This window comes from Magnolia sinica, chromosome 7 (assembly GCF_029962835.1).
Source record: "Magnolia sinica isolate HGM2019 chromosome 7, MsV1, whole genome shotgun sequence".
Lineage (NCBI taxonomy): Eukaryota > Viridiplantae > Streptophyta > Magnoliopsida > Magnoliales > Magnoliaceae > Magnolia > Magnolia sinica.
Window position 1 is genome coordinate 62,162,694 of NC_080579.1, and position 6,245 is coordinate 62,168,938.

Genomic DNA, 6,245 nt, shown 5'->3' on the forward strand with positions numbered 1-6,245 from the left:
TTTCGGTCCAGGCTCGTACATACACTCTGCATTACAAACACGATTAATCAGGCCATTTAAGCGGTGTCATGCGTGTAAATCTATGCAACAACTGGGACTGATATGCAATATTTGACCCTCAACAGACCTTCTGACCAGGCGTGAATGATTTTCGCAAAATGTGTTGGTCATGAAATGCTTTCATCTTGTCCTTGTAAATTCTCGCATTATCGTACGCATCATTCCGGATTTCTTCAAGTTCATTTAATTGAAGTTTGCGTAGCGAGCCAGCGTTGTCTAGATTGAAATTAAGATTTTTGATCGCCCAGTACGCTTTATGTTCCAGCTCCATAGGCAAGTGACAAGCTTTCCCATAGACAAGTCTAAACGGAGACATTCCAATAGGGGTTTTAAATGCAGTACGGTATGCCCATAAGGCATCGGTCAATCGGATTGACCAATCCTTACGATCTGGGTTAACCATTTTCTCCAAAATGTGTTTGATCTCCCTATTGGAAATCTCAGCTTGTCCACTTGTCTGTGGATGGTATGGGGTGCTCACCTTATGAGAGATACCGTATTTCTTCATTAAGCTCTCAAATGGTTTATTACAAAAGTGTGAGCCCCCATCACTAATGATGGCTCGAGGCGTTCCGAATCGAGAAAGGATGTTCTCTTTTAGGAATTTAATGACCGTGCGATGGTCATTTTTTCGACACGGAATCGCTTCGACCCATTTAGTGACATAATCCACGGCGAACAAAATATACAAATTCCCAAACGATTGGGGGAATGGTCCCATGAAATCGATGCCCCAGCAATCAAATGCTTCAATGATAAGAATGGGATTCAAAGGCATCATATTTCGACGGGATAATGCTCCCAATTTCTGACAACGCTCACAAGCTTTGCAAAACTCATGAGTGTCCCTAAACATAGTGGGCCAGTAAAAGCCACACTGCAGAATCTTAGCCGTGGTCTTTTTAGTAGAAAAGTGACCACCACAGGCCTCTGAGTGACAGAAGGAGATGACGCTCTGATGCTCATCGTCTGGTACACATCTCCTTAGAATTTGGTCTGGGCAATATTTAAATAAATAAGGATCATCCCAGAAAAAGTTGCGCACCTCGGTGAAAAATTTCTTCTTATCTTGCGCAGTCCACTGTGTCGGTATGGCACCTGTAGCAAGATAATTAGCAATATCAGCGAACCAAGGTGAGTGGGAGACTCTGAACAGCTATTCATCAGAGAACATGTCATTGATATGGGTTGCCTCAAGGGACTCAGAGGTATTAAGGCGAGAAAGGTGATCGGCCACTACGTTCTCTACTCCCTTTTTATCTTTAATTTCTAAATCAAATTCTTGGAGTAGAAGGATCCATCGTATCAAACGGGGCTTAGAATCATTCTTCGAAAGAAGATACTTAAGTGCCGCATGATCTGTGTAGATAATGATCTTGGATCGATCAAGTAGGACCTAAATTTGTCCAAGGTGAATACTACGGCTAAGAGTTCCTTTTCCGTAGTCGAGTAGTTCACCTGGGCAGAATTTAAAGTTCTACTTGCGTAATGAATGACGTAGGGCCACTTATCTTTTCTCTTGCCTAGGACCGCTCCAAGAGCATAATCAGAAGCGTCACACATAAGCTCAAAAGGAAGGCTCCAGTCGGGTGGCTGCATGATAGGTGCAGTGGTTAACATGCCCTTAAGCTTGGTGAAAGCTTCCTGGCATTGCTCAGTCCACTCGTATGGAGCATCCTTTTGAAGAAGATTACATAAAGGACGAGAGAGGAGACTAAAGTCCTTTATGAATCGCCTGTAAAATCCTGCGTGTCCTAAGAAGGATCGCACGTCTCTGATGTTCTTGGGTGGAGGTAGGTTAGAGATAAGATCGATTTTTACCTTATCTACCTCGATTCCCTTGGACGAGATGATATGCCCAAGGACAATTCCCTTCTGAACCATGAAATGGCACTTCTCCCAATTAAGTACCAAGTTCTTTTCTTCACATCTTTTCAGCACACATTTAAGACTTTCCAAGCACTTGCTGAAAGATGGACCGTAAATAGAGAAATCGTCCATGAAGACCTCTAGATATTGCCCTACCATATCAGAAAAGATACTAAGCATACATCGCTAAAAGGTGGCAGGGGCATTACATAGTCCAAATGGCATCCTTCGGTAAGCAAAGGTGCCGTAGGGACATGTAAATGTGATCTTTTCCTGGTCTTCAAGGGCTATCTCTATCTGGTTGTAGCCTGAATACCCGTCAAGAAAATTGTAATAGGAATGACCAGCTAACCTTTCCAGGATCTGATCAATGAATGGTAAAGGAAAGTGGTCTTTCCTTGTGACGGTATTCAACTTCCTGTAGTCAATGCACATTCTCCAACCAGTAGTGACTCTAGTTGGCACGAGTTCATTATTAGCATTGGCTACGATGGTGATTCCGGACTTCTTAGGGACCACTTGAGTTGGACTCACCCATTGACTATCAGATATAGGGTATATAATACCCACGTCCAGTAGTTTAAGAACCTCGGCTTTAACCACTTCCTTCATGTTTGGATTTAGTCTACGTTGTGGTTGCCGAGCGGTTTTTGCATTATCCTCAAGATATATGTGGTGAGTACAAATCGAGGGATTGATTCCTTTGAGGTCCGCTATCGTCCATCCCAAGGCTCCTTTATGCTCAATGAGAGTAGATATAAGCATACTCTCCTGTTCTTTCTCTAGGTGGGCAGAGATCACCACCGGGTATGTCTCATCTTGACCCAAATATGCATATTTCAAATCAGAGGGCAAAGGTTTTAGGTCAAGCTTCGGCGGCTTGAGGTTAGACGGTAGAGGCACTACATCAGTTTGTGGTAATTCTTCAAATTGTGGCCTCCATCGGTTAACTTCAAGTACCGGTGCAGTATCAAGCAAGGCGCACGTCTCCCTAATCATGTCATCATCAAAATCATGGGAGTGGGCCAGGCACGTCTCTAGATGGTCTGAGGATAAGGTCAGAGGTGTCGTATCTTCCACGAAAGAGTCAATCATGTTAATGTCGTGAAAATCATCATCATCCTCTGATTTGCTGCCATTATTGAAAAAAATGTTTGACTCCAATGTCAAATTTCCAAAAGACATAGTCATGATACCATTCCTGCAATTGATAATTGCATTTGACGTGGCAAGGAATGGGCGACCAAGAATGACAGGAATCTGAGTGCTCATGTTATTGATGGGTTCAGTGTCCAGGATGATAAAATCTACAGGGTAGAAAAATCTATCAACTTGGACCAACACATCCTCGATTATCCCTCTTGGTACACGAACAGAGCGATCAGCAAGTTGTAGTGTGGTTAGGGTGGGTTTTAATTCACCCAAACCTAACTGTTTGTATACCGAGTAGGGAATCAGATTGACGCTCGCTCCTAAGTCAAGAAGTGCATGATCAATTCGATGGTTCCCGATTACACATGATATGGTTGGGCTACCGGGATCCTTGAATTTCTGTGGCACGTCTTGCTTCAGGATGGCACTCACTTTCTCAGTCAAGAAGATTTTCTTTTGAATAATTTTTCGTCTTTTGGTCGTGCATAAGTCTTTCAGGAATTTGGCATATGAAGGTATCTATTTAACGACATCAAGTAGAGGAATGTTGACTTTCACCTGTTTCAACACCTCTAGGATATCCTGAGAGTTAGAGAGAGGTTTTAGTGAAACCAACCGTTGGGGGAATGGAGCAACTGGCTTCTCTAGAAGTTCCGGTTCTTTTCGTGGGGCATCACTGGATCCATCATTGTTGTCCTCTTCTGTTTCTTGAGGCTTTTCGGGCCTAACTGGAAGAGTTTTATCAATGATCTTCCCACTCCTAAGAGTGGTGATGGATTTAGCATGCCCCATCTGATTTGAAGAGCTGGGATCATTAATCTCATACTACGGTTTAGGATTGGGGATAGGTTGTGCAGGAAGCATCCCCTTTTCTATAACCGTCATACGAGAATCTATCTTTTGCATAAAATCTGTAATTCTCCGCATTGCCTGAGCCAACTCTTGTATGGGATTTTGAACCGGTTCCTCTTGGGGTTTCACTTGATTTGGATTTTGATTGAAGAAACCTGGAGGAGTCGCCGTTTGTCCATTCCTCCAACTAAAGTTTGGATGATTTTTCCAGCCAGGGTTGTATGTATTGGAGTTAGGTCCAGTAAAAGGTCTTTGATAGTTGTTTACGGCATTGGCTTGTTCATTCAACACTCCTCAAAAGGCGAGTATTGTAGGACAGTTTTCAGTTGTGTGAATGTTGCAATCACAGATGCCGCAAACAATTTCATTGACCTTATCCTTCTTTCCTTCCATGGCCTCAACTTTCCTTATAAGCGTAGTCACTTTACACTTGAGATCATCCTCTTCTTTCAAGAGATATAATCCCCCTTTCTCCTTTAATTGAGTCGGCCTAGACGTGGTGTTCGCCATTGGGTAATAGTCCCATGATTGTGTTTTTTCAGCGAGACTATCGAGGTAATCCCATACCTCGTCAACATCTTTGTTGATGAACTCTCCATTACACATTGTCTCGACCATTTAGCGCATGGAAGATGCCAGTCCATCATAGAAAAAATTTGTAATGCGCCACGTTTCAAATCCGTGTTGTGGGCATGAACTGACCAAATCTTTGAACCTTTCCCAACATTGGAAGAATGTTTCATCTTCCTTTTGGGCAAAGTTCATGATCGCTTTTCTGAGGGTAATCGTTTTATGATGTGGGAAGAATTTTTTTATGAATTCCCTCTGCATGTCGTTCCATGTGCCAATGGATCTAGGACGCAGTGAATGTAACCACGTCTTAGCTTTCTCTTTTAAGGAAAAAGGAAAGAGTTTCAGCCTAATTGTATCCTCAGATACATTAGGAAAACATAATGTAGCTATAATCTCATCGAACTCTTTCAAATGTAAATGTGGACTTTCTGATTCAAGTCCATGGAATTTGGGAAGGAGTTGGATAACTCCTGGCTTGATGTCCATTTGTCCTGTGTTTTTAGGAAAAATCATGCATGAGGGCATACTCACTCCCGCCGGTTGCAGATAATCTCGTAAAGTACGAGGCGGGGGTGCCTGTTGCACCTCATTTTCATCTTGGGTATCCTCCACCCTGGGTGAAAGTGGAGGAGGTTGGTCTTCAGCCATAACCTCAGTTAACTCAGGGGATTTCGAGCGGTGTCTAGTCCTGCGATGGATAGTCAACCCCTCAACCAATCCTCCTTCAGTCAAGAGACGTCGAGTGTTATCACGGGCCCACTTGGGCATGAAAACACTCGCAGCCCTCAATTAAAAACCTAATCCTAAGAAAGGAAAAGAAAATCTAGAAAGAAAGAGAGAGTTGGAAAGAAATTACCAAATTGGAGTCCTGAATTAAAACCTGCAAAATAAAATAAAATAAGTTAGACTTTTTAAAAAGAGAAGAACAATCCCTTAAAAGAAAGATAGAAGTGAACTAGCTTTTAAAAGAAAGAATTCCTAAAAGAAACTGAAAATTTCTAAGATAAATTAGGAGAGTCCTAAACTAGAAAGTAAATTACTAAAAGAGAATTGAAAAATAGAAAGTAGGGAAGGAGCTTACCGAATTAGAGATTTCTATCTTAAAGGCCTACAAAATAGGAAGGTTAGTTTCTAAACAAAAATAAACTAAAAATAAACTAGGAGACAAAAAAGAGTTAAAATTAGAAAGTTACTAAAATAAGAATAGAAAGTTAAGAAATAACCTAGTTTCTATTTCCTACAGATGAGAAGATACTAGAGTTAGAAAATTTCTAAGATTTAAACCTTAATTCTAAAAACAGAAAAAGTAGAGAAATTAGGAAGGAATTACCAATTTAAGAACTTATGTCAGGATCCTACAAAACAGGAAAACAGGTTAAGTTCTAAAAACAGAATAAAATAAAAACTTCTATCCTAAAGTAAGTAAAATCCTAATCCTAACCTAATTCTAAAACTAATTAATTTCAAAGAATCGTAACCGTCAGTCCCCGGCAACGGCGCCAAAAACTTGTTCACACCCCAAGTGCAGGGTTGTAATGTAGTAATAAACTCGGTAAGACCGAGGTCAAATCCACAGGGACTGATACCTGTACGTTATCTGAAACCAAGTAGGACTAGAACTAGACTAAGGTGCGATCTATACCAAATAGAGTTTAAGGAATAATTGTAGAATGATTATCTAAAACTTTAAGGAATTCAGAGAAGGGAAACTAGGGATTCAGAGGATCCACTTGTAGGGA

At 41.3% G+C, this 6,245-nt stretch overlaps 1 non-coding gene across 1 annotated transcript; it reads left to right on the top strand.

Moving 5' to 3' along the window:
• Window positions 1-4,609: 4,609 nt before the first annotated feature.
• LOC131252195 (small nucleolar RNA R71) lies at window positions 4,610-4,716 on the top strand. The gene has a single exon (XR_009174228.1). It is a non-coding gene; the product is annotated as a small nucleolar RNA R71 (small nucleolar RNA).
• The last annotated feature ends 1,529 nt before the right edge of the window (window positions 4,717-6,245 follow it).